Genomic DNA, 27,637 nt, shown 5'->3' with positions numbered 1-27,637 from the left:
CAAAGCATAATATGCTAATGATATGCTAAGAACACTCATCCGCTCACTATGACGTGCACTGACCACCAGGGGGCAGACGTTCTGACTGGTAGGTTAGCATGCTGCTGGGGTCTGGCTGATTGGGACTGAGCGAGACTGACTAGACACGCCCTGGAGCCCTCTCATGTCCCTCCTCAGTCCCGATCGTACACTGGTGGGGTCCCTCAGCCTAGCCTGCTCCCTCTTGCAATCCAGGACACCTCAGGGGGGCACATTGACTGTCAAGTAATTCCACCATATAATAAAAGCCTAAGCAACCGTTATGGTGGAAGAACTGGAACGACCGGTCACTATGATGCACACTGACCACCAGGGGGCAGATGCTCAATGCAGGAGCTGCCCCCTGGTGGTGAGTGAGCTCCCACAGAGGGAGCACCGCTCAGCTAGAAGCCGGGCTCACAGCTAGTGAGTGCAGCAGTGATGGCTGGAGCCTCTCCCACCTCTGCAACAGAGCTAAGGAGCAGCGAGCTGAATGGTAAGGAGCGAGCAGGCAGGCAGTAAGGAGCGAGGGGTCCCAGACTATGAGAGGGCGCAGGCCAGGCTGAGGGACGCCCCCCCAGTGCATGAATTTCGTGCACCAGGCCTCTAGTTATAATATAAGCAATATATGACTACATTCTTAATGCTAAAAATTTCAAACAATACAGAAATATATGGGTAACAAGAGAACATTCCTCTTTCCACCCTCCTATCACCTTCTCTTCCTTCCACGTAAAACCTGTCAACAACGGTGTACCTTTTGGAACTTTCTCTCTGCATTTATCTTCATTTCTATCTATGAATATATCACCTACATATTTGGCTTTCTTGTATTTCCTACACAAATGAGATCATCCTTTGTGAAAATGATGCCTTTTTATTTTCAGTGGGCAAGATCTTAATCTTCTTAAACTTCAGAGGTCTATGAGACCTAGGAGCCTCATTACAAATACGAAATAGCTACATTTCATGGCTGAGTGTAGGTGGATGTTTCACTTCCTCCCCTGGGCTGTTAATCTGGTATTCAGCGCACTATATGGTAATAATTTGTTTCTGCCTCTGTCTCTTCTACTGGACAGTGAATTCTTTGTGGTCAGAGACTGTCTTTTCATCCCAGAATTTTCAGTGCCTCCTACAATGCCTACTACATGGCGGGTGTTCAGTAAATGAACGGGCAGTTAATTACACTTCATAAATTACCATAGAAGGCTTCCAACATTGGATGGGATCCTGGCTGAGATCAATGGTATGTCTGTGCTAATGGGAGGTGATCCCTTCTCCAGTGAAAAATCTGTCACTGTGGGATGCAGCCTCTGTGGGATGGAGGCCAGAATGACTGTGGTCAGATTCTTTAAATCAAATAGTCCAATGTTACCATTAGAATCAAAAGACCGATTAATGAGGCCTACCTTCCACTCCCTTTGCTGAAAGAAAATGGACATTTAATGAGTAGACAAATGTGCTAAGCACTTTACAAACCGCTTCTCTTTCAAGGCCCTAAAACAACACAGTGAGATTGATATTATTATGCAGATGAGGAAAGCAAAAACCAAGGAAATTAAAAGGAGGATGTTATGTGGTTCCATTCAGGTACCCATCATCTAGATTTATCTGTCTTAACATTTCCCCATATTTGTTTTAGACTGTTTTCCTCTGGAAATAAAACACCATGTGTGAATACACCCTGGAGGGCCCTGTTCACAAATTTAATTGCCAACCCTGGATGGGACATTAAAAAAGACACTTAATACAACTTTGTCACTTAGTCAACAGACATTAATTGAGCCTAGGCCCTATGACCATAGGAAGGAAGGAGGCTCCGTTCCAGGCCCCCGAGGGGCTCCCTCTCTAGGGGGAGAGAGCTGATACAAAAGCTTTTACAGTTGCCAAGCTGAGGTTCTTCCAAGAGAAAAAGCCAGGCTTAGCGCTCAGGGACCAAGGGAGGTCCCTGTAGCACATCCCTGCCCGGTTGTGCAGAGTGGCCCTGAGCTGAGCTGGTCTGACACAATCCAGCAGAATCCGTGAGAAACACGCATGGGTGTTTTTCTCTCTCCACTAAATTTTGCTGCAAAGAATTAAATTCTTTTCTGGTGACAAACACTTCCTGTTACGATGAGACACACCCAGTCAGCCAATACCAGCAGAATTTTATTAGGAAAAATCCCTCTAATTCCTCTAGGCACACATTTTTGGGTTCCCCTGGAGTGTTGCCATTTTCCCAGGGGCTAAGCCAGAGGTGGATTTGAGGGACAGCAAATAAGAACAATACATTAATAAGGGTATCAATCACAGTTAATTTATTATCTCCAATTAAATTGTTGTGTTCTATGAAAGCAATTCATTCTCACAGAAAAATGTCAAAAATTTGTGTGTTTTTTGTAAAAACAAAACTGAAATCTGTAATCTCTCAACTACTGTTAACATTTTGATATATTTTTTCTTTTTATTATTGTTTTTAAATATATTTTTATTGATTTCAGAGAGGAAGAGAGGGAGAGAGAGAGAGAGAGATTGAAACATCAATGATGAGAGAGAATCATTTGATCGGCTGCCTCCTGCACAACCCCCACTGGGGATCGAGCCTGAAACCTGGGCATGTGCCCTGACCAGGAACCATGACCTCCTGGTTCATAGGTCAATGCTCAACCACTGAGCCACACCAGCTGGGTTTTATCTTCTTTTTTTTAAAATCATATTACATGCATTTTATATCCTGCTTTGTTCACATAACATTGTGTGGTCAATAATTCCCCATTAATTATATTCTTTACAACATAATTATAAGTCATCACATAAACTTTCATTATGCAGTTGCTCTATGATTTAGTGGGTATTGTTGGACATTCAAAATTTCCCCCATCTTTTGGGTATTATATTATTACAACTCTAAGCAATTACTTGCTTTACTGAGAGATACCTCTGGTCTCCTTTCTTACATTCCCCTATTTCCTCACCATGAACCTGCAGAGAAGGCATAATCAGGGCTTTTGAAATGAAGGAACTGGAATTCAAAGAGGGTAAGAAGCTGTCCCAAGGTCAGAGTCAGTTGAACTCTGAGCCAGCCCTAGCCGTCATCAAACCCTGGGTGTGTTCAGCTCTCTCTACGCCATGCTGACTTGTCTGTCTTCCCAGATGGAGGCGTTTTCTTGTGCTCTCCTTTGTCCAAACTTCTTAATCCTGGTCTCACTCCTTTCACGTTCCCATGGATACCCTGGTCCCTCAGTATGATCCAAGCCTTTCCACTTAAACACTCTGCATTTGTGTATTCCCAGGCAGCTGGGCTGATGCGATTGATGGTTCCCAACTGCTGGGCCATATGTTCTCTCCCTCCTTCCTTCTCAGCTGTTCTGGGATAGACGGGCTGTGAGGTTAATCACGTCTCCACGTTGTAAAACTGAATCCTGATATACTCACTAAAGCCTTCATGGTTATTTGTGCCCCATTTGGATTCCCATTTATATGCTCAACAATTTCTAAGATCTGAGGTGTCCTCAGAACAGTATAAACAGGATGCTAAACTTTAAAAAAACCATCAAGCTCAAACTTCTCTTTTGAATTTCAGTCTTATATATTCAACAGTCTAATTGACATTGACCCATAATCAGACAATTTGAAACTTACCACATCCAAATCAGAATCCTTGATGTTTTGCTCCCCAGTCTGGGTGTTGACTGTCTAGCCAGTAGCCATGCCCTGCCTCCTCCTTAGTTCACAGAGCCTTAATTTTGCTCAGGGACAACGTGCCCAGACCAGGATGGAACCAGGATTGGTCTAAGGCCATCCTGGCATCTCAGCTCTGTTGCTGGGTACTCACGTTCTTGGCCTCCAGTGAGGGGTGGTCAGTGAGATTTAAAGGAAGTCTGCTAGAGAATTTCTAGATACAAATTGTCCTTGAGATAAAGGTCAGGCTGTAGTAGATATTTCTTGTGCAGAATTTCAAGTCATCTTGGCCTCTCTTCTTACTCTAGCCATCTCGGTGGTGATCAGCTACTTGCAAGATTTTACCAGCTCTTCATGGTGCAACTTCAGCCAGCAGTTGAGGGCTTCTTGCTTTCTGCCCTGGGGGAACTCATCGTCCCAGCCACCCCCTCAATCCAAGGTGCCATCGTCTCTCATTTGAACGACTTCAGAGGTTTCCTAATTGATCTCCAACTCTTGCCCCTCCCCCAACATACTCTCCACATCATACCAGTGTGATCTTTTAAAAATGTAACCTGAACCATGCTAAATCTACGCTTCAAATCTTTCAAGGACTTTGCATTATATGTTGAATAGAATTCAAACTCCTTCCCATGGCCTGCAAGACCTTGCATGATCTGGCCACCTGCCCATATCTCCAACCTTAGTTTACCTCAGTTCTCTCCTTGCCCAAGCAGCCCCCCAGGTCTTCCACCTTTGGGGCCTTCACAATGCAGATTCCTGTGCCTGGTACAGTTTTCCTAACACCCCCTGGGGCATTTTTGTCAGACTATTGTCAGCTTAAATGTCTACCTTCTTAGAGAGGCCACCCAGGATGAAGCAATTTCCCATTATTCTTTATTACTACATCTTGTTTGCTTTCTTCATAGCACTTGTGGTAAGTTGCAATTATATATTTATTTGTTCACCTTTTTTTTAATGTATTTTTTTTTTTATTGATTTCAGAGAGGAAGGGAGAGGGAGAGAGAGAAACATCAATGATGAGAGAGAATCATTGATTGGCTGCCTCCTGTACAATTCCTACTGGGGATTGAGCCTGCAATCCTGGCATGTGCCCTTGACCAAAATCGAACCTGGGACCCTTCAGTCCACAGGACGACACGCTATCCATTGAGCAAAACTGGCTAGGGCTCTTTGTTCACCTTTTAATTGCTTGTTTCTCTGATTAGGTTAGAATTTTTAGAACAAAGACAAGGTTTTTATTCTCTATTGTAGGCTCAGGTCCTTCTACAATGCCTGCCTTAGAATGTGTACTCAATAAACACTTGCTGAGTGAATGAATAAATTGTGCTAATAACAACATCAGTTGCCATTTAATGTGTTTCTTAATAAATCTTTATTGTTCAGATTATTACAGATGTTCCTCTTTTCCCCCCCAATAGCTCCCCTCCACCTGGTTCCCACCCCACCCCATGCCCTTACCCCCGCCACTGTCCTCATCCATAGGTGTAAGATTTTTGTCCAATTTCTTCCCGCACCCCTCACACCCCTTCCCCCCAAGAATTGTCAGTCCATTCCATTTCTATGCCCCTGCTTCTATTATATTCACCAGTTTATTCTGCTCATCAGATTTTTTTATTGATTTATTTTTTAGATTCACTTGTTGATAGATATGTATTTGTTGTCACTTTGTTGTTCATAATTTTCATTTTTATCTTTTTCTTCTTCTTCCTCTTCTTAAAGAATACCTTTCAGCATTTCATATAATACTGGTTTGGTGGTGATGAACTCCTTTAGTTTTTTCTTGTCTGTGAAGCTCTTTATCTGACCTTCAATTCTGAATGATAGCTTTGCTGGGTAGAGTAATCTTGGTTGTTAGGTTCTTGCTAGTCATCACTTTGAATATTTCTTGCCACTCCCTTCTGGCCTGCATGGTTTCTGTTGAGAAATCAGCTGACAGTTGTATGGGTACTCCCTTGTAGGTACTGTTTTTCTCTTGCTGCTTTTAAGATTCTCTCTGTCTTTTGCCCTTGGCATTTTAATTATGATACTAGAGGCCTGGTGCACAAAAATTTGTGCACTCAGGTGGGTCCCTCAGCTTGGCCTGTGCCCTCTCGCAGTCTGGGGCCCCTCGGGGGCCCCTTCCCCTGGCTGCTGGCACCAGTTTTCTTCCGGCGCCCGGAACCCAGGCCTTCGCTCTTCGCCGGGAGGGGCTGGCACTGCAGGCGAGGGGCTTAGCTCCTCGCTCCTTGCCACACTCGAGCCCTGGGGGTGTGGCGGATGCCGGCGCAGTGGGCTTCCCTCTTTGCTCTTCGTTCTCCACACCAGCCTTCGCTTGCTGCTCCTGCCCGGGGTCAGCCGGCTTCGTTCCGTTGCTTGGCGCCTATGTATGCAAATTAACCACCATCTTTCTTGGCAGTTAATTTGCATATCATCCTGATTAGCCAATGGGAAGCATAGTGAAGGTATGGTCAATTACCCTTTTTGTCTTTTATTAGATTATATGTTTTGGTGTGGTCCTCTTTGGATTCCTCTTATTTGGGGTTTTCTTCACTTTCTGGACTTATAAATCTATTTCTTTCACCAAGTAGGGGAAGTTTTCTGTCATTATTTCTTCTAATAGGCTTTCAATATCTTGATCTCTCTCTTCTTCTGGCACCCCCATAATTTGGATGTTGGTACATTTGTAGTTGTCCCAGAGGCTCCTTACACTATCTTCATATTTTTGGATTCTTTTTTTTTTTTTTTTTTTTTTTTTTTGCTTTTTATTCAGGAAAGGTGTTTTTTGCTTCCTCGTATTTCAAATCTTTGACTTGATTCTTGGGATGCTCTAGTCTGATGTTATTCTTTATTTCAGTCAGTGTATGCTTAATTTCTGACTGGTCCTTTTCCATTTTTTTTGGCATTCTCATTAAGATCCTTGAAGGTCTCACTAAGTTCCTTGGAGGTCTCACTAAGTTTCTCGGATGTTTGTAGAAGATTCTTAAGTAACCTTATAACTGTAGTTTTGAACTCTATATCCAGTAGTTTGCTTTCCTCCATTTCTTTCATTCGTGACATGTATCTTTGTTTCCGCATTTTGGCTGCTTTCCTGTGTTGATAGAGTGGCTTTGTGTGGTAGGTGTCCTAAAGGGACCAGTGGCTCAGCCTCCCCAATCACCAGAGGTGGACACTCTTGGTGTACCCCTTTATGGGCTGTGTGCACAGTCTTGTTGTAGTTAAGTCTTGATTGCTGTTGGTATTCATGGGAGGAAATGACCTCCAGGCCAATTGACTGCGAGGACCTGCTGTGTCTATAGTGGAAGAACTGCTGTACTGGAGACACCCTTATGGGGCAGGACTTGCTTCAGTGGGGCTTTGATGCTCACTGAGTCTGCTTCTTGAGTGTGTCACTTATGGATGTGAGGAGTTGAAATCTGGTATCTGACCACTGGGTACACTGGCTCCTGGATCTCCAAGAAGGTGCAAAGTCAGCCACTGTGTGAGTCCACTCAGCAGGAGCTACAGCGAGATCTGCAGATTTCTCCTCTTTGTTTGGGGTTTGGAAGTTTTGGAGCTCTCTGACCCAATTGCAGTTTGTTAGGTTAGGCTCTGCTCTTGGCGCCTCCTCACCTCCTACCCAGTCTCAATGCGCTTTTTTTCTTTCCTTCTAGTTGTAGAACTTCCACTCAGCCAGCTTTCCCGTGGTTCTGGATGATAGCCATTTTGTCTTTTAGTTGTAGTTTTAATGTGGTTGTGGGGGGCAGCACGTACAGGTATATACCTTGTGCCGCCATCTTGGTTCTCTTAATGTATTTCTTTTTTTAAAAATATATTTTATTGATTTTTTACAGAGAGGAAGGGAGAGAGATAGAGAGTTAGAAACATCGATGAGAGAGAAACATCGATCAGCTTCCTCCTGCACATCTCCCACTGGGGATGTGCCCGCAACCCAGGTACATGCCCTTGACCGGAATCGAACCCGGGACCCCTCAGTCCACAGGCCGACGCTCTATCCACTGAGCCAAACCGGTTTCGGCTCTTAATGTATTTCTTATTTGTGTGTTCAAATCCTGGCTCTGCCACTTATTAGCTCTTCGAGCTCAGGTAAGTATCTTAAACTCTCTGTACATCAGTTTTCTTATCTTAAGTGCAGATAATAAGAGTCCCTAGTTGAGTTGTAAAAATAATTAAATTATTATGTGTGTGAAGAGCTGAGAACAGTTCCTGGCAAATAGTAAACATCATACACATGCTTAGCTGCTACTGTTGTTATTATTATTCTCTCTGCACGGAAATTGTAGCTCAGGGAGATTAGAGACAGATAGCGAGTGATTGGCAGCCTGGGATTCCAACCATCTGGAGGTGTTTATTAACATAGATCCTCAGCTTTAGCGGAAGTAAAATTATAAACTATTTGAGGGGAAAGTTGTTGATGGGTACTACTGAAAGTGTCTGAGACATTATAACCTTTTAAACAATCGATTGCTTCTAAATACTTTTGAAAGCATAACCAGATGGCACTTTTTTCAAGGATGTTCCTGTAAAAGTGGGAACAAAAATGGCTTAATATAATTACACTTTAAAAAAAATTATATGCTGTATGATTGGGAAATTTGTGTGTGGAAAAAAAAGCAAGGAAAACTTGGTGAAATGTTTTGAAGGCATCTACAGATGCAGAACAACCCCACTTCCTCAGTTCCCATTCACCTTTTAACACTCTCCAGTCTGGCTTCTCCACCTTCCATTCAAACTAATCCCATACACGTCACCAATGCTGACTGACATCAGTCGTATTTCCAACTGACCGATCCAATGGGAGCTTTCTGGACCTCAGCTTACCAGATAACCTGAGGCACCTGATGTTATTGACATCACTTACTGACAGCACTCCTTAAAAAAAAATGTTTTTAGCCGTAACCGGTTTGGCTCAGTGGATAGAGCGTCAGCCTGTGGACTCAAGGGTCCCAGGTTCAATTCCGGTCAAGGGCATGTACCTTGGCTGCAGGCACATCCCCAGTGGGGGATGTGCAGGAGGCAGCTGATCGATGTTTCTCGCTCATCAATGTTTCTAACTCTATTCCTCTTCCTTCCTCTCTGTAAAAACATCAATAAAGTATGTTTTAAAAAATGTTTTTATTGATTTCAGAGAGGAAGGGAGAGGGAGAGAGAGATAGAAACATCAATGATGACTGAGAATCATTGATCAGCTGCCTCCTGCATGTCCCTTACTGGGGATCGAACCTGCAACTCAGGCATGTGCCATGACCGAAATCAAACAGTGACCTCCTGGTTCATGGGTTGAAGCTCAACCACTGAGTCACACCAGCCGGGCAATGATGCTCCTTTTTGCAACTCTCTGCTCTCAGCGTCACCAGCATGACTTTCCTGCTGCTCCTTCTCTGATTCTTCTTTGCCATCTAGCTGACCCGTCACTCTCTCCCTCTGCCCCAGGGTCCAGCTCCTGGTCCACTTCCCTTCTCATACTTCCCATTTTCTCCCAGGAAAATAGGGCCCAAGATCATCCTATCAGCTCTCACCACTACCTGCATCTCTAACCAGAAACTCTTGACATTCTAGTCCAGACTCAATTGCTAGTCATTTCCCCAAACAGTTGGAATTTTAGAGTCTAGAACTCTCAAATATGAGCTTTCCTTTCCATCAAATTGCAGCCGCTATGAACCCTCGCCCCCCTTTTCCGTGGACATCCTACCATAACATCCTGCTGGCTCTCTCTATCCTGTGTCATCCCCAACCCGTTCTCAGCACTCCTGGAGATGACCTTCTGGGTATCAGATATCCACTTCTGAAAACTGCCCTTGGGGTTATATTGTTTTGGTTTTCTTTCTTTACTCTGTCTAGAAAAAAAAACAGGTAGTGGCATTACCTATTTACCTCTCTCCTCAGCTATTTGCACCTGGCGGTAGTTTAATAACTGGGCCTCTGACATCATGATTGCCATCTGGTGGCAGCTAACTGACTTAGCCAATTTCTAGAGGATTCACACTTTATAATCTCAGGGAGGTCTTGGGCTGAGGGAAGGCAGGTGGACCTGGAGTGGCAGATGCTTTGAATACAGACTCTTATCCAAGTCAACAAAGATGGAATGACATAGTCTGAGTTCTAGCTCTTAGGAAGCAGAAAATTGAGTACAAATGCCTTGTCCAAAGGGAGGGAAGACTCCAGCTGGAAGACATTGTCAAAGGTCAGGAGACAGGCTGAGTCTAAATAGAGCAGGAGTTGGGAGTAAAGAGAGCGGGGCTGTCCTAGCCGGTTTTGCTCAGTGGATAGAGCATCAGCCTGCGGACCAAAGAGTCTCAAGTTTTATTCCGGTCAAGGTCACGTACCTCAGTTGCAGGCTCCTCTCTGGCCCAGGCCCTGGTCAGGGCTCATGCAGGAGGCAACCAATCAATGCGCTTTTTTCACATTGATATTTCTCTCTCTTTCCACTCTCTCTAAAAATCAATGGAAAAATATCCTCAGGTGAGGATTAAAAAGAAAAAAAGAGAGAGAGAGCCGGGCTCTGGTGATTGTAAGGAATGTCCCCATAGGTTCTGAGCACAGGTGTGTCTGGTTAAAAGCACAGCATCTTCTTAAATGAATGCCTGGAGGGACAACTTCATTTTAGTGAAAAGAAAATTCCCCGAATCACTTGGCAATAAGGAAACCGAGGCTTGGCGAGGTTACACACTCTCCTCCACCATTACTCATGTGTACATTCAATACCTTGCTTGCTCATCAGCTCTGTGCTCAGCACTGCTCTGGGCTCCAGGGAAACAGGACACGCAGCATCCAGTTTCTGCCTTGAAGACGCTGCCAGTGCTGGTTCAGCGGAGGGAGACAGACGTGAGTCATGGGTTTCTCTGTCTACTCTTCCCTGGAAGTGTCCTGGCTTTCGTAAATGGCCATGGCTTGACATGCAATGTCTTTACGAGAATATCTGATAATCAGTAGAAAACCAAAGGAATGATTGGAAGATGCCTTGAGTTATGGGAACAGCTGCGCTTCTCGGGATAACACTGGAAAACACTACACCATGTGAGCAAGGGGCTGCAGGGTCCAGCTGCTTCCCTTTCAAGTGTCCACTTTAAATTCTGCGTTTCCACAAGTGACTGTATGACTAGGTATCTGAGTGGCCAGCTTCCCCAGGAGACTTCTGATTAGAGGCTTCCTTGTTTTGAAAAGTTAACCTTATTTTTCTCAAAGTTCTTCCTCGCTTTTCAAGCCAGTGGCCCTTTAATTCAGTTCCTTGGCCAGAAGGAGAAGATATTCTGCTAACCTACCATTTGCCTCAAATTCAATTGGTCTTAGGTACCTTTAATAATTTGCTATCTCATTGTGAGGTGATTTTGATCAGAAGTTACCTTTACTCTTTCAGCTCCGGCTGTTGCAGTAAATAATCTGGTAGCTCTCTTCAGGCCAGCCATTCATTGATTCTCCAAACACTTGTCACTCACTGTGCTGAGCCAGGAGCGATGCTACATTCTTGGTATACAATGCACATAAAATAGATGTGGTCAATGCCCCCATCTAACAGATATTGACTCCACACATTTTTAAAAAATATGTATTTTTATTAATTTCAGAGAGGAAGGGAGAGGGAGAGAGGGATAAGAACATCAATGATGAGAGAGAATCACTGATCGGCTGCGTCCTGCACAACCCACACTGGGGATTGAGCATGTGCCCTGACCAGGAATTGAGCTGTGACCTCCTGGTTCACAGGTCGACCCTCAATCACTGAGCCACGTCGGCTGGGCACTCCATACATTTTAATGTGTCAATAGGAGAAGACTGAACTATTGTGTGCGGATAGTAGGGGTGGACCTAATTTGGATCGGGACATAGGGAAGGGCTCTTTAAAAAGAGACAGTAAGGCTGAGATTTGGCCTGTGCACCACTAGGCAGAGTCAAGGGAAGAGATCCCAGGCAGAGGGAGTAACCTCTGCATAGACAGTGAGCTGGTGCCACAGAAGAGAATGTCACTTACAGACTGTCAGAAAGCAAATACGGCTGCGGCCTAGTCACGGGGAAGAGTGACACAACATGAGTGAGGTGAGGTGGCTCAGAGACAGACCGGGCAGGGCCTCGTAGCACCTGGTAGAGTGTGGGTTTCCTCCCGGGTGGCCTGGGAAGTCACGGAAGCAGGGACGTAGTGTGAGCGCCTTCATGAACAAATACCTGTGAATGCTGTGTGTAGGATGGATCAGACATACATTGAAGAAAAACACAGTTCAGAGGCTGAGTCGTTGTGTATCTGGCTTACCTGCACTGTATCTTGGGCAACTTACTTTTTCAAACTCTATGCTGAGGTGGGCACAGAAGGGGGGCACCACTTGAGCCCATGCATTTCACCTCCTCTTCCTGGGAGGCAGAATGCGGCCCATAGACCCGGGAACCAGGCACGAAGTGCCTGCCAGGGAGTTTTTGCAGAGGAAACAATAAGTCAGGTTTTAAGGTTCCAGTCGTAAGTTGATTCTCAGTGAAAGGAGTATGTTTGCCTACAAGTATCTCAGGAAACACGTCCTTAGGGCCCATTGATTTAGAAGCATCTTTATTTTCAAAGTGGTGTTTGGTCAGCCCCTCCCCTTTTCTAACTCAATTTCCTACTTTTCTCCCTCACAGACCATGCATTCTTTGGTTATCTGATTTGCCTTTGTAATTTATTTTTTAAGACAAGTAAAAACATCTTTAAAAAACCATTTTTTTTTTTTAGTGTCACTTGTCATTAGTTTCCCCTCCCAATTTATTTCATGGCTGAGGCCTCCTTGGGGTAATCTTTTCCCCTGGACTTGCCAGTTGGGCGGATTCCCCTCTCTGCTCCTGTAGGCAGAGTGTGGGGGTTGGGAAGGGAATCCCTTCTGGCTGGGCCAGAGTTTGTTGAAGTAGGTGGCTGTTGAAGGGTGAGGGACATATACCTCCCAACTTCACATTGTAAACATGGTGGCAGCTCAGCTGGGCTTAGGAGGTGTCCTTTATCTGCTGGGTGTGCCTGGCAGCCGAGTGATGCCCCTAAACATGTGTGAGCTAATGGGCAGGACACCTGGGTTTGATTTCTTACCACTTCCTAGTCCTCAACCCAGGCCACAAAGAAATGACCATGGAAGAGTTCCTGCTACCACCAGACAATGTACACAGATGCTCTTGGGCACTCGAAGAGGTGAGCGTTGTTTCCTCCATTCAGAGGTGAGGAGAGGAAGGTTCAGAGAAGTCAAGCTTTAATTTTCCAGTCCATGAGAGGATAGTAGCATATCATTGGATGAGAAAGCATGAGGGAGCCATTTATACCCCGTGGGACTTCCATGAAGACAGGGCCAGGGCCAGGGCCAGGGTCAGGGCCAGGGTCAGGGCCAGGGCTAGGGCTAGGGCTATTTGGTCCAGGAAGATACCTTCTCAATACCTTCTCAATCCCTGTGTAAGATTAGTCTGAGTAGGAATCACTTGGTAACAATTTGGGATGGAGTGTGTAAGAAAAACATAGCTTTATCTAGGTTTAGCCTAGTAATGGGTGACAGATGTTAATGATGAGCGACTGTTTCTGGGAGACTTACAAAAAGGGTTTCTATCACACAGGATCTAAACCTTAACCTTCCTAGCTGATGCTGAAAGGGAGCTTGTTTATGAAGCATGTTCCTGCAAAACTGTTTGGTGGACTCTGACATAGATGAATGGCCGGATACTACAATTTAAATTTGAAAATAAGGTAAATGGGAGTCCTTGTTTATGTGCGTGTGTATGTGTGTTTTCTTGGACAAAGGTCAATGCCTTATTGAAAAATAGGAAGGCTGAGGAAGTCATTCCACTCTGCCCTCCCCATTTTTCTACTCCCAACTGGAAGGAATGGGCAGGATTAAATACCCTACCCAGGGGCTCAACAAAATTATTAAAAATACCATCACTATATACATTCTGAAATATCTGCCCTATAATTACAATGGGAAAAAGAAAGGTTTTCTGTACAAACTTAATTGGTGATTTTAATTGGGGTCTCTGAGAATTACTTAAAGTTTTAAGGAGTCTGAAAAGATCCTTTGTCCAAAGTCAGGAAGAAACCAAGGTGGTGTTTAAAAGCTGCACAGCCACTACCATAAACCATCCCCCCATCGCTGCGGTATACAGATTATTGTGATATTTCCCAATAATTTACCTGAAACAATTAAAGGACTGAGCAGAGTCATCTATGAATTCATCTTTGCATATAGCCCATAATTGACATAAATATGACATACCTTCTGCTAACTTTGGCTGTGTCTACATAATAATACCATACACCTGGTATTATTAAAAGATTGAATACAGTAAAAAAAATCCAAATACTCTCACTTTAGAGGTAAATAATAATGAATGCCATTGAATTTATGACAAGTACTGTATGTACAATCGACTTATATAGCACCATAACCCAAGGTGGATTTATTATCCCCATTTAATGGATGAGAAAGTAGAGGCCCAGAGAGGTTAAGTGACTTGCCCAAGGTCACTTATGCTAATGAGTAGCAAAACCAGGATTTGTCTTTGATATTTAAAATTCCTCTTATCTTCTAATACCTGATTGTCCTGGGTAGGACATTTAACTCTCTGATTAAATCTTATGTGCTAACTGTATATCAAAATGGGATCTGATTTAAAGTATGATTTTCAAACTCAGGATCTGAAGTCTCATCTTTTTTTTCAAGTCATAACCAGTTTTATTGCAAAAGGACCCTGTACACATTTATCCGAGGACCTTAATAGCTACCCAGCAAATCATTAACATACAGAAACATGCATCATGAAAAGCAAGAAATATCACCTATTCCTTCTGCATATCAGCAGCTTGACACTCCCAACCGACAGTGCTCATATCACCAAGGTCTGTGAACAGTGACTGTTTGCATTCATCGTGAGGGAAAGGTGGAAAGAGTACTATTCAAAGATACTCTTTACTCTCTGTGCTCCTGAGAGGAGAAGGGAAGTAGCAGACTCTTTCTTTTGCTTTGTACTAAAGAGAGACCAAGAAGGAGGACGGTGATAAATGAGGAAGATGTCAGCTTTGGGCAAGGCAGTGTACTAGAAGCTGTGAGGGTTAAAAAGATAAATGAGATACTTAGAGCCTACGGGAGAGATGAGACACAGACACAAATAGTCAGCGATGATAAAGAAAAACATACAGTGGGGCCTTGACTTACGAGTTTAATTAGTTCCGAGACCGAGCTCGTTAAGGAGCTTGTTAACTCAAATTATCAACTCAATGCAAAAAATCAGCTGAGAGACAGCTGGTATCTCAAAAAACTCGTAAGTCAAGGCCCCACTGTACATCGAGGGATGTGGGAGTTTAAGGGAGGATGAGATTTTTAGCCCTGGTGGTCAGGTGAGGCGGCGTGGAGAAGGTAGCATCACACTGTGAGCTTCCAAGTACAAGAAGCCAAGCAAAGGTTAGTCCTTCCTTCCTTCAGTCTGACTTCCCCTTCCTGTTCCTGGCCTACCTTTCCTTCTCTTCATCGCCCAACTTCTCAGATAATCAAGATGTTTTGTCTTCATTTCTTTATTATTTACTAAATCTTAAACTGATGATCCTGGCTTAGGTCCTTTAATTAAGACGACTAATTGTCCTCCAATATCTGTTCTCTCTGTGTTTTTTAGGAAGAGTCCTCACTTTTGAGCCAGGCACGTGGCCATATGGAATAAAGCCTCCATTTGCCAGCTTCTCTTGCAGCAGGGAACGGACGTAAGCTCTGGCCAATGGAATATGACCAGAAGTGATATATGCAACCTCTAGGTTATACCCTTAGAGTCAAAGGGTATCACACTCCTGTTCTCCACTTCTTGTCAATAGGAATGTGGTTGTGGTATTGGTGAGCCATCTTGGTCCTAGGGATGGAGAGGGAATAAATAAGATGGAAGGGGCTGGTCCCCTGGCACTGGGAGCTGCCATAGTGGTTCTAGAATACTTAATGCTCATCATTATATGAGAGTGCCAGGAGAAACTGAAAGAATTTAAATGAGCAAGTAAAAGATGTATGGGTGTCCTGAGGATATCATGCAGTCAGATTATCTCTACCATTCATTGCTTTTGAACTATTTTACATTGTATACGTTGTAGGTAACTGGCAGGTGAAAATGATTATCTCTTTTCCACACACAAACAAATTCTGTCCAGTGGAATTATGTACATCCATTTGTAAGTTCATTCTAGCATTCCTGATTGACCTACACAAGTGTGACATTTTGAACTCTCCATTGAACTGGAAGCAACATCTTACTGATTCATTCATCAGTTAATGGGTTAAAATTTTTATATTGGTATGAGAGTTGAGATTATTAAAAAATTATTCTTTTACAAGGGGAATAATCTTTTATCTTATTTTTAAACATATTTTTAAAAACAGTTTATTGATTTTTAGAGAGGGAGAAAGGGAGAAGGGGAGAGAGAGAGAGAGAAACATCAATGTGAGAGCACAACATTGATTGGCCACCCCCCTACCAGCGATCAAGCCGGCAACCCGGGTATGTGCCCTGACTCAATCGAACTGGTAACCTTTCAGTGCACAGGATGATGCCCAGCCAACTGAGCCACTGGCCAGGGCTCTTTTTATCTGGTTTAAACCTCTGCTACTTTGGGTCTTTGTTAGCATGATCAAACCTCTATCCTAACTCATAGCTCCTACTACTGTATTTCCTTAACAGTCAATTTTGACTTTGTTTTCTCTTTTCTTTTGTGTTTATTTAATGAGGATCCAGCACTGACTCTTAGTCACCAAATCCAAATATCTCTGCTAAGTCAACATTCATCCTCAATGAGAGACAAAGTAGAACTATTTTTTCCAACTGTGGTGACAACCCATCAACAAGTCATGAAATCAGTTTAGTGGGTCCCAGCGAGTATTGATGGGAAATATCAAAGTACATCACACGTAGGAAAGCTACCTTGTGAAGTGTTGGATTAAAATACATTGTAAGTTCATGTATGAGTTTCCTAGGGCTGCTGTAACAAATTACCACCAACCAGGTGGCTTGAAAACAACAGAAATGTATTCTCTCACGGTTCTGGTCCTGGAAGTCGGAAAGGAGGTGTTTGGGGCTGTGCCCTCTCAGAAAGCTCTGAGAGGGAGGCCTTCTCAGACTCGTCCAGCTCCTGGAGGCGCGTGGTGGTCCTTAGCTTCTAATAGTGTAACTTCATCTCTGCTTCCACCTCACATAGCCTTTTGGGGATGTCCTTTTTCTCTCTCAGAAGGATACACTGATTGGATTTAGGGCCCACCATAACTCAGTATGATTTCATCTCAACCCTTACCTAAATTATACCTGCAAAGGCCCTATATCCAAATAAATTCATATTCTAAGGTTCAGGGTGAACATAAATTTTAGGGCCTCTATATGGATAAATATATATTCTTTTTTTATTATTAACAGTATTACAGGGGTTCCCCAATCCCCCCCCCCCCCCCCCCCCCCCCCCCCCGCCGCAGCTCCTTCCCCTCCTCAGGCCTTCACCACACTATTGTCTGTGTCCACTGATTATGCATATATGCATATAAGTTCTTTGGTTAATCTCTTCCCACCTCTCCCTCCCCCACCTACCTCCCGCCTGATATATGTCAATTTGTTCCTTGCCTTCATGCCTTTGGACCTATTTTGTTTGTCAGTTAATTGTGTTCATTAGATTCCACTTATAAGTGATTCATGTGATAGTTATCTTTCCATGACTGGCTTATTTCATTTAGCATAATGGTCTCCACGTCCATCCATGCTGTTGCAAAGGGTAGGAGATCCTTCTTTTTACAGCTGTAAAGTATTCCATTGTGTAAATGTACCACAGCTTTTTTATTCATTCATCTACTGATGGGCACTTGGGCTGTTTTCAGATCATAGCTATTGTAAATTGTGCTGCTATGAACGTAGGGGTGCATACATTCTTTCTGATCGGTGTTTCTTGATCAGTATGTAGACTCTTTTTCTTATCATGGGAAGAGGTTTCAAGGTTTAAAGCACAGGCTAGAAGACCCCACTATGTCTTCCACTCTGATTCCAGAAAAATACTTAACATTGTTGGCCAACCCTTCCCTTTTGGAGTGATAATAGTCATAATTAATTTCATAATAGTAATAATAATAATTGATAATAGCAATCATAGCAGTAATTAATAGTAACAGTAGTAAATCATTTCAATCTCATAATACCTTAGAAGGTGAGCTTTAATAACATCCCTGTTTTCAAGGCTATCATCAGCTAAAAAGCTCAGGAGCTAGGATTCAATTCCAAGCCCATGTTTTTGCACCACATCATGTTTCTTTGGGACTTTCATCCCCCTCGGCTTCATAGTATTGCATTGACCTGAGTGTCTCTAACCTGGATTCATTTTCTGGCTCATATCTTTCTCTGTCTATCTCCTAATATTGTCACTCCATCAATGTCTGGCTATGGCCTGCTCCCCCCCAATCTCATTTGCTTCCTTGGCATCTACTGACAGGCATCGAGAAGCTCTAACTCCATCTGCAGGCAGCACGGAAGGAGCCAGCAGACAGCAAAGCCTGAAGGGAGATGAAAGAGGGAACGACTGATCAAATGAGGTTCCAGAGAGATGACCAAGTGCCAGGCGGAGGAGCTCCCATGACAGATGGGACAGACACCGCTTCCTCTGAGACATGGGGCCATTTAAAATATATGTATTTTTCTCAATTTCAGAGAGGAAGGGAGAGGGGAGAGAGACAGAAACATCAGTGATGAGAGAGAATCATCAATCAGCTGCCTCCTGCACGCCCCTACTGGGGATCAAGCCCATAACCCGGGCATGTGCCCTCACCGGGAATCGAACCATGACCTCCTGGTTCATAGGTCGATGCTCAACCACTGAGCCACACTGGCTGGGCCATGTGGCCATTTTACCAGAGCAGCAGAAAACAGGGATTTCCTGTCATTGGAAAAGGTCCTCCAGTTTCTGGCCTGAGCCTTGATGTGAACGGCAAGGCTTTGCCACGTGCGGAAGGTGCCCCATTTTACAGATAAGGCCAATCCAGCCCGGAAAAATAGGAAGTAGTGCAGAGCATTCAGTTGCATTGTTTACGAAAGAAACATGGGAAAGCAGAAAGAAAAATCCAGTGCCCAGAAGCCTTCCTCTGCCACCTCATTGGCTGGGGTGATGACTCCCACGGACAGGGGACATGTCAGGAATCTAAGACAGCCGTGTTCCCAGCCCGAGGAGCAGCCACAGCCACAGCCACAGCCACAGCCACAGCCACAGCCACAGCCGCAGGAGCCCTGAGGGATGACAAACCACTCTCTCCTCCGGATGACGGATGGGCTACCCTCTGGCAAATGAGGAAGATGGGAGCTTCCACTGCTTGCTTCTGCCAACCGGGCCCTTTTCTATAAGCATGCATTGCTGAGGGGGCAATAAAACCATCAGAATGTGGCTCTGGCTTCTTTCCATCTTATTAGGCTCCAGGTAATTATCCAGGTAATTCAGGAAAAATAAACGGCTTTGCCTGAATTACTCAGATAATTACCTCCATGTTCCAATTCAGTCCGGCGGTGGAGGGCCAGCTGTAAAGGTCTCACGGGCCTCAAATAGCCTGATAACTGAAAACAGGCGGGTCATTTAGGAGAGGGGTGAAACAGTGGAAGGGGTTGAGCTCAAATAATTAGGAAACCTGGGAGTTTCCGACCAAGCACTGCAAGCGACCTGCTTACTGGTCAGCTGCTTCTTGCACTGAGCCAAAGGCCATTTTGAAGATGGTAAACTAGAAATTGCTAGCCAGCATGCTTTAATCAATTATTATTAATAATGCATTTTTTGGTGGTTTCATCAAAAACTGATGTAAACTTGTTCTGGCCTAAAACTGGATGGAATAGAGTGCTTTAGGCAGAGGCCTGAGAGTCCAGGGCAATGCTTCTCATTTCGCCGCCCATTAGACTCATCTCGGGAGCTTTAAAAAAAAACAGGATTTCCCAGGCCCCACCCCAGACAAATTAAATTGGAATCTCGGGGGATGGGGCCCTCGACATGGGTATTTTTTTTTTAAGTTTTCCAGATGATTCTAACGGGCAGCACCACTGCATGTCAGATAAAGACTCAAAGGGGAAGGGAGATTTCTGTCACCGGAGGGTCCTGTCCAGGGTTTAACACGTCTGATGGATAAGCTTCGGACTGACAGGTGATGCTGTCTGTCTGTCCAGCCTGTTCCCCGGAGTTCCAGACGGAAGGGGCCCAATCGCTGGATCCCAGGGCCCTGGTCTGAAGGGCCAGGGAGGAGCGTGGAGGGCCTGTCTGCTGACCCCCGCCACTCCTGTATAAAAGGCTGAGGGTCCGTGCCCACTCTCCACACCAATGTTGTTTGAGTAACTGAAAGACGTGTCCAAGGCCACTCACCCACAGCTAGTTATTGACAGAGATGGGTTGAAAGTATCATTTCTACTTCCTGTTAATTCCTAAAAACGTCCCTTCCCAAAGCTGAGCACCAGCTGCCTCCCCCCGCCCCCATGAGCCACCACCAGGTCTCTCTAAGGCGCATCCGTGCATCACGTTAACATTCAATAAACGTAACGAGACCGTAACTGCTGGAAGACGTGACTTCATCTGGCAGCAAATGTCTCCCAAGGGCAAACCTGCCACATGTTAGGCAGCGCTGGGAACCGGCAAGCTCGCTCTTCTGAAGCACATCCTTGGATCCCCTGCCTCACAGCATCTGGATGGTAACTGCTGTCAGCATGCAGCTACCTTCCTGGTTTCGCTTCCAATGGCCCAGTGTCAGAGCCTGAAGACAGAATTCCTGTGGTCTAGACGCCAACGCTGCTGCCAGGGCTTACAGATGGGGCTCTCCTTTAAGTCTTGGGGGGACGTGGCTCAGAAATGATGGAGCCATCTCTCAGGAATGGTCAACAATCTCTCCGGATACGGCAGAACATCTGTTTCCTCCGTGCGGCCCCTCGGAACCTCGGCTGCCTTCCCCGGGCACGTGAGGCTCCTGCCGGGGTTTTAGGACATGCACATTCAAAGGACCATTTCTTTTGCCCCGTGACAAGCTCTTCAAAGGGCGAAGGGCTTGGATTTACAGTGATTTCCCCCAGTGGTTGAAATATGGAAAACACGATCTGCCACAAGACAATGCAGTGCTTATTCCTGGTGGAGGGCTCTCCACGCCCTGGAGAAAAGCAAATAATAGCATGCATCCTCCCTTTCACTTAGAAAATAGTCTAGTCTTTTAAAATTCTCCTTGACTGCAGACAGCCCTGGTACCCTTCAAGGCCCTGTTCCAATGGCATCATCTCCTCTTATAAAGCCATCCAGCGTCCTCCAGCGCCCCCTCCCTGAGGGCAGAATTAACCACACCTTCCATGGCAGCTCAGTCTTTCTACTCACTCAACTCAGTACATCTTGTAATAGCTTCTTGCTATGTGTTGTGTGCCTGCATCCTTGCCACTCGTCCTGCATTCGACGATGAGCTCCTTGAAGAAAGGGATCATGTAGGTAACATTATTACATTATCCTATATAATAAAAGGCTAATATGCAAATCGACTGAACGTCGGAATGACCGGTGGCTATGATGTGCATTGACCACCAGGGGCCAGATGCTCAGTGCAGGAGCTGCCCCTGATGGTCAGTGCACTCCCATAGGGGGAGCACTGCTCAGCCAGAAGCCCTGAGCCAGGCTCACAGCTGGCAAGCACAGTGGTGGTGGCAGGAGCCTCTCCCGCCTCTGCGGCAGCGCTAAGGATGTCCAACTGCCAGTTTAGGCCTGCTCCTCAGCTGTCAGTTGGACATCCCCCGAGGGCTTCCAGACTGTGAGAGGGCTCAGGCTGGGCTGAGGGACACCCTGAGAGGACAAATTTTGTGCACAGGGCCTCTAGTAACAAATATCTATCATGTGGGGGATTGAATTTGATTCCTAGTTCATTTTTTGGGTTTATTTTGTTAATCCTCAGATGAGGATATTTTTTTCCATTGATTTTTAACAGAAAGTGGAAGGGAAGGAGGGAAGTGGGGAGAGAAACATTGATGTGAGAGAGACACATCGATTGCTTGCCTCTCACAGGGATCAGGGGTAGAAGCCGCAATCTAGGTATATACCTTTGCCCAAAATTGAACCTATGGCTCTTTCACCAAAGGCTGATGCTTTAACCACGGAACAACACCAGCCCAAAACTACTTCAAAAATTTTTTTAAACAGTGGGTGTCAGGGATATTTAACACTTTTAGGCGCTCCAAGTCCTTGTAGGGAATATTTCCTGAACCTCCTCACCCCCCTGCCCATTCATCTTGGCACCATGAAACCTTTCTCCTGAGACAGTCCTAGTTTTCTCCCAGGACCTTCATGTTTCTGGTTATTCCTGACTCTTTTCCTGTCCCTTTTTCTGGTTGTTTCCCATTTACTGTTTTACATCTTGGGCATAGCTGGCGCGTCATTGTAGCTCTCCGATGCTCTTTTCTGCTTCTCTCTGCCCGTGAGTTCATTATTCTCTCTACAGACTGGCTTCCTTCATCTGGTAAGGAAACATGGTCATCAAAACTCCCAAGGTTCACCTCTTGCAACTTTCACCAACAGAGGAATGTTTACTGTCTTCTTCATTTTAGTTTGAAAAAAAAAAATGAGAGAAAGGCTCTGATTGGTTTTGCTTGGTTTAGGTGCCAACCTCTGGATCAGTCAACTGTGGCCAGAGATAGGGTATGTAAGAATATAGAATTTCCTGGGCAAATCACATGCTGGCAACTGGGAGAAGAACTATTTCCAAAAGGGCAAAGAGGGCTGGGTAGTCAGTATCATAGGGGAGTCCCTATGATAGCCCTGATCTACGGAGTAATGTCAGCCAAATTTTTCTAGTCCTCATTAAAGTAATGATTTTTAAAAGGTGCCTTCCAGTTCAAATTTCTAAAATTAAAGCTATAACCACAGCGTTCCGTCCTTGCTACCAGCTAGTTCACTGGTTAGGCTTCAGGCTTCACTGGAAAAGAAACCTGATTCATGCAAACATCTTCTTCCATTATTCATCTGCTAAAGAGCAGCTACATCACTGACAGCCTTATGAGAACAGGACAGATGTTGATACAGGTGGGATAATTTGGAAAAGGCTTTTAGTTCCAGTGCTTTTTCTTCTTTTGTAAAAAAATCCATCACCTCTGCAGATCCAAGGCTCAGATGTTTGTCCAAGCCCGCCCTCTGCTGGTTAGATGGAGCATAGCATGTTCTGTGAAAACAGTGGGTAGAGAGGAGGTGCTTTTCATATTTCTTAATCTCTTGGAGCTCCTCCACTCTTTCTCAGGGCTGCATTATATGTACGTGTACGTGTATGTGTACATGTTCATGTTCATGTTTATGTTTATGTTTGTGTTTGTGTATATAGAGAGAATAGGGAGAGAGGGAGGGAAGACAAGGGAGAGGGAGACAAATAGAGGATAAAGAGGGAGAGACATTGATGAATAGTTCTGAGAGTAATCTCGGGGAGGCTTTAAGGAGAAAGAGGTTTTGTGCCAGGACTTCAGTATAAAGGTGATTTTATCACAGAGAAGTTGTGGTGAACAAAGGCCTGGGAACCCACCCGTGCATGTGAAAACATTTCTGCTCTGGGAAGACAGAAGATTAGACTCTGGATCTTCAGGTGCCACCGCACTGGTGTACCGAGTCTCCAAGGTGCCAATGACTGTGGGTGTCTTGCTCACCCCTGAATGACCAGAACCCAATGCCATGTCTGGCCTATAGGAGGTGCTCGGTAAATGTTGAAGAGCTAATTAATAAATGAATAGATGAATGAATTTGACACAAATGAGCCTAGTAGTAGGGCCATATTGCTTAAATGTGCAGGGAATTCACCAGCAATTATAAGAGCCCAATCTCTTCTTATCTCCTTATCTTCCGTCTTTGCATGCACTGACCCCCAACTTCTGGACCTTACAACTATTCCCACTGACCACAGCTCCCAAATCTGTGGTCACAGCTCCCCAGAGTGATTGTGGTCACTTCATTCACGTGGCCTTGGTCATGCGCTTCTCTGGGGTTGGGGTGGGGTGGCAGTAATGTTGGGGTCACTCTATGGGGTTGTACTGTATGGTGAAGCTGGGACTGTAAGACACTTTGCCACTTTTGAGGGAGTGGATCTCACCCCTTTGGGGCTCTGTTTTTAAGAGAAACATATAGAAAAACATCAGGCTGGTTCTCAAGCATTCTGGCTCCTTTTAGATCGAGGAGACAATGAAAGGGGTGAGGAGAGAGGCTTCCCTTCTGTCCCATCAATGAGGAGCATGCCTCCCGAGATCCTCATCCGCAAAATGGAAGAAGCAATGATTGACAACCGATTTCCCAGCCATGACTATGATTATTCAATACCATGTGGACTTCCTGAGAAGCATGTATGGCTTCAATTCAAAGGACTATTTGTAAACCCTTGGCTTTTCCCATTTGTTCCATGCATGGAAAATAAATGTGCAGTCAGCCATCTTCTTGGCCTGCCCCCCTGTTTCTGCTCAGTACGAGAACATCTTGGATCATGCGATGGGGAGGAGGAGGTGCCTGAGCTGTCAGCACTGTCCACTCCATGAAGCCCTCAGTGAGACCAAACCCAGAAATCACCCTCTGAGCAGAAACTGTCACTCTGGGGAGCTGTGACCACAGATTTGGGAGCTGTCATCAGTGGGAATAATTGTAAGGTCCAGAAGTTGGGGGTCAGTGCATGCAAGGATGGAAGATAAGGAGATAAGAAGAGATTGGGCTCTTATAATTGCTGGTGAATTCCCTGCACATTTAAGCAATATGGCCCTTCTACTAGGCTCATTTGTGTCAAATTCATTTATCTATTCATTTATTTTTTTTAAAATATATTTTATTGATTTTTTACAGAGAAGAAGGGAGAGGGATAGAGAGTTAGAAACATCGATGAGAGAGATCGATCAGCTGCCTCTTGCACGCCCCCCACTGGGGATGTGCCTGCAACCAAGGTACATGCCCTTGACTGGAATCGAACCTGGGACCCTTGAGTCCGCAGGTCACTGATGACCAGAGAGTGTCTGACTATATCCTGAGATTTATAGAACTCACCACCTCTCTTCTGCAGTTCCACTTGCCTGTCTTCTGGTGAAGAAGGTCTCCTGTAGCATTCCACAAGGCCCAGGTAGGGAGCATCCTGCCTCAAATCTTTTTGAGTAAGCATTTCCATCATGACACTCATAGAAGTTGCTTAAACAACATCAGAAGGACAAGGATGATGACCCCTTATTTATTAACTTACTAGAGGCCTGGTGCACGAAATTTGTGCACTGGGGGTGGGTGGGTCCCTCAGCCCAGCCTGTGCCCTCTCATAGTCCGGAGCCCCTTGCTCCTTATCGCCCATCTGCTAGCTCCTTACTGCTCAGCTCGCTGCTCCTTAGCACTATTGCGGAGGCGGGAGAGGCTCCCTCCACTGCCGCTGCACTCGCCAGCTGTGAGCTCAGCTTCTGGCTGAGTGGTGCTCCCCCTGTGGGAGTGCACTGACCACCAGGGGGGCAGCTCCTGCATTGAGCGTCTGCCCTCTGGTGGTCAGTGTGCATCATAGCGACCGGTTGTTCTGATCGTCCTGCCATAATGGTTGCTTAGGCTTTTATTATATAGATGGACTATGCATGCATTATTTCTAAGCCACACCATAACCCTAGGAATTAAGTACTATAGTCATTCCTACAAGAGGGCACTGAAGCTCAGAGAAGTAGTTAAGTAACTTGCCCAAGACCACATAAATGATGACGTTGGAAATCAAATCTCACATCTGCCTGGATCCAAAGCCCGTGGCCTTCCCACTGCACCATGATAAGCAGAAGGGCCAGCTTCAAAATAAAAATATCCACTGAGCTCCCACTACTTCCATGGTGTAGTAGACATAATCATGCCTCTGCCCCTCCCCCTCCACCAAAGCTGGTGGTGTCCTGATTGCTGGAAGCTGGACTCTTCCCTAGCATGAGAAAAGGGAATTTGCAGATGTTTTTACATTAAGGATCTTGAGATGGGATGAGTATCCCAGATGAATGGGTGGGCCCGATGTAATCCCAAGAAGTCACACAGTAAAAGAAGGCAATGCGATAATGGGAGGAGAGTCAGAGAGACTGGAAGATGCTATGCTGCTGGCTTTGAAGATGAAAACCAGGGCCATGAGCCAGGGAATGAGGCCACTCTGGAAGCTGGAAAAGGTAAGGGATTTTCTCCTGGAGCCTCCACGCATAACACGGCGGCACTCACACCTTGATTTAGTCTCTATGACCCATTTTTGGGCTTCTGGCCTCCAAAACTGTAAGGTAATACATTTGTGTTGTATAAGCCTCTAAGTCTGTGGTCATTTGTTATAGCAACAATCGGAAACTAACACGCCCTGGAAAATATTACTAATTGTCAGATGACAGGAGGTGACTTGAAGGTCACTGCTGGGCAGGAGTCACCATGAGAACCAGTGATTGTGAAAAGCAGAGGCCAATGCTATTGGCCCAAATCGGGGGGCACCACCTGCCATACTTCTCAGACACAGCTGCCTGGTACCTCCCCTGGGCTCTGGCTTCAGCTTTTAGGAAGTGCCCGGTGATGGACTTGGCTCCTTCCTGACCCTACCTCTCCAGCCAGGAGCGATTCCAGCACTGGCCTTTCCACCATTGCCAGGGCCCGTGTCAGGCCAGGAACACCAGGCTTTGGAGAAAAATTCCAGCTAAAACAGTCACTTTCACAGGCTGTGCAGTATGCATGATGGCTGCAATCACAGACTGAAGGCCAGATTTTTAATGTCTCGGCCTTGGTGACCTCATCTGTAAAATGAGGCGAGGAACACATGCCTCATGGAGCTGTTGTGGGGAAATTTAGGTGATTTATGCAAACTGCACTGCACAGTGTGGGGCACCCGGTCAACGCTCCCCAACGACGGCTATTGCTATTATGATTACACACTTCAAGCGTGACTCATGAACATGAGCTCCAAAGTGGTCTCAGGTTTAATATCCACGCTGGTATCTGGAAAGCTCTCGATTCCTCTGTGTCAGGCATTGCACCACAATACAGAATTACAGGGCTAGCGTGCTTTGCAATGCAGAATTAAGTTTGGATTTTAATGTTTCCACCCATAGCTGGTGGCTTTGGCTTCCTTCTTTTCATGTTAATCATTAGAAAGCAAATTTTTTAAAAATATTTACGGGTGGTTGTTAAGATATTTGGAGTCTATGAAGGGATTTTGTGGACAAGAATAGGGGTCTAAGAAAATCTGGTACATGGAGAATAAAGAGATAAGGACTTTGGGTTGTAGACATATGAGCTGTGTGGACTCGATCGTCACATTCCTCCTCCTTCTGCTTTTCCGCCTCCTTCTTTATAAGGACTCTTGTCCTTACACCAGGCCCATCAGACAGTCCAGGGTAGCATCCCCACCTGAAAACCTTTAACTTAAGCACATCTACAAAGTCCCTTTTGCCAGGTAAGCCCACAGTCACAACTTGCAGGAATGAGGAGGAGAAGCCGTTGGGGGCCATTATTCAGCTACCACAGGAGTAAGGGACATGAAGGACAGAGGATGGGCGGGGCTGGACAGAACAGGTGTTGTAGATGGAATCCTTAGGAACAGAGCCTGAGACAGGGATCTGGGCGCACGTGATGACTTCTGTCGAGGAGGGTGGGAAGCAGGACGGGAAGTGGACGGTTGAGCATCGCTGTGGTCACACGCTCTCGACTTGGCTTGACCCTCAGACAGAGGCCTCCGAACTTACACTGCTCCACAGACCACAGGTTTGTTCCCCTTGAGGCAAGAGGCCTGCCTCTATTATTTTTAACTTTTTATTCTGAAATTATTTTAAATTAACAGAGAAGTTGCGAAAGTAGCACAGACAACTCCCATAATATCCTTTCATTAGATTCATCAATTTAAAATTTTTCTCTACATTTTAGTATTCTTTGTCTCTTTCTCTATCTTCCTCTTCTCTCTCTGCACTGCCTCCCTCCCCCACCCCCAATTTTTTCTGATTTTCGGAAGCATCTGAAAGCAGTTGCTACAGTACACCCCCCTCAAATTATATTTTCTTACCAAAAGCA

Source organism: Myotis yumanensis, unplaced genomic scaffold, assembly GCF_028538775.1.
Source record: "Myotis yumanensis isolate MYYU_CA2020_CCGP unplaced genomic scaffold, mMyoYum1.0.hap1 SCAF_10, whole genome shotgun sequence".
Lineage (NCBI taxonomy): Eukaryota > Metazoa > Chordata > Mammalia > Chiroptera > Vespertilionidae > Myotis > Myotis yumanensis.
Note: the sequence above shows the minus strand (reverse complement) of the source record.